Genomic DNA, 1,332 nt, shown 5'->3' with positions numbered 1-1,332 from the left:
ATATATATAACTGAATATTAAGATGAAAGCAATTTGCCATTAACTGCCAGTGGCCTCATTTGTTACACTCGGGCCTATAGGGCCTTGAACCTCTGACCAGTCTTACACGGTCCGCAACAGAAGAGCACCAGAATCTTGTCAGTTATCGTGCTGGAAGATGAGCCTCTCAGGTTGGAAGGTGCCCAGAATACTCCTGGGCAAGAGATGCCTCTTCATCATGATGCTAATGGAACAAAGCCCTCGGGGCCTTTGCTTTCTGTTGGGGCACAACTCAAAATAAAGAGAAATGGCTATAAACATCCATTAATAATCGGAACATGTACTGTACTAATTATGAATCTAGGAAAATTGGAAATTGTCAAAAATGAAATGGAAAGGGTAAACATTGACATCCAAGGCATTAGTGATCTGAAATGGACTCGTATTGGCCACTTTTGAATCTGAAAGTCACATGGTTTACTATGCCTAGAATGACAAATTGAAGAGGAATGGTATCTCATTCATCTTCAATAAGAACATATCAACATCTGTCTTGAAGTACAATGCTGTCTGTGATAGGATAATATTCATAAGCCTATATGGAAGGAAGACCAATTAGTATCACTATTATTCAAACTTATGCACCAAGCATTAAAGCCTGTGATAATGAAATTGAAAAATTCTTCCAATGTCTTTAGTCTGAAATTGATCAAATATGCAATCAAGATCTTTTGATAAATATTGGTGATTGGAATGCGAAGGTTGGAAACAGGAACTATGGAAGAGTTGGAAAATATGGCCTGGGTGCTATAAATAATGCTGAAGATCACATGATATAATTTTTTAAGACCAATAAGATGAACTGGTGCAATGGCAGGAGTAATGGGCTCAAATGTAACAATAACTGTGAGGTTGGCACAGGACTGGGCAGTGTTTTGTTGTGTTGTGCATAAGGTCGCCAGGAGTCTGTACTTACTTGTTGGTACCTAATGACAACAACAACCCAAGTCATGGTATTCAATACCTTATATGAATGCGAAAGCTGGACAATGAGTAGGGAAGACTGGACAAGAATTGATGCATTTGAATTAAGGTGTTGTTTAAGAATATTAATTATACCGGGCACTGCTGGGAGAATGAACAAATCTGTTTTGCAGAAAGTATGGCTGGATTGCGTCTTGGAAGAGAAAATGGTGAGAGTACATCTCTCTTATGTTGAATGTGTCATGAAGGCCCATTCCCTGGAGAAGGACATCATGTTTGATAAGATGGAGGGTCATCGAAAAAGAGGAAGAGCCTCTACAAAATGGATTAGCACGGTGGCAGCAACATTGGGCTCAAACATTGTTGTGA

At 39.3% G+C, this 1,332-nt stretch overlaps 1 protein-coding gene across 1 annotated transcript in view; it reads left to right on the top strand.

The window, feature by feature from the left end:
• Positions 1-1,332, top strand: part of RAB28 (RAB28, member RAS oncogene family) — a 145,281-nt gene that overhangs the window by 29,839 nt on the left and 114,110 nt on the right. The window lies entirely within an intron of this gene.

The sequence above is a fragment of the Chrysochloris asiatica genome, unplaced genomic scaffold (genome assembly GCF_000296735.1).
Source record: "Chrysochloris asiatica unplaced genomic scaffold, ChrAsi1.0 scaffold00256, whole genome shotgun sequence".
Lineage (NCBI taxonomy): Eukaryota > Metazoa > Chordata > Mammalia > Afrosoricida > Chrysochloridae > Chrysochloris > Chrysochloris asiatica.
Note: the sequence above shows the minus strand (reverse complement) of the source record. Positions and strands in the feature narration are given on the sequence as shown.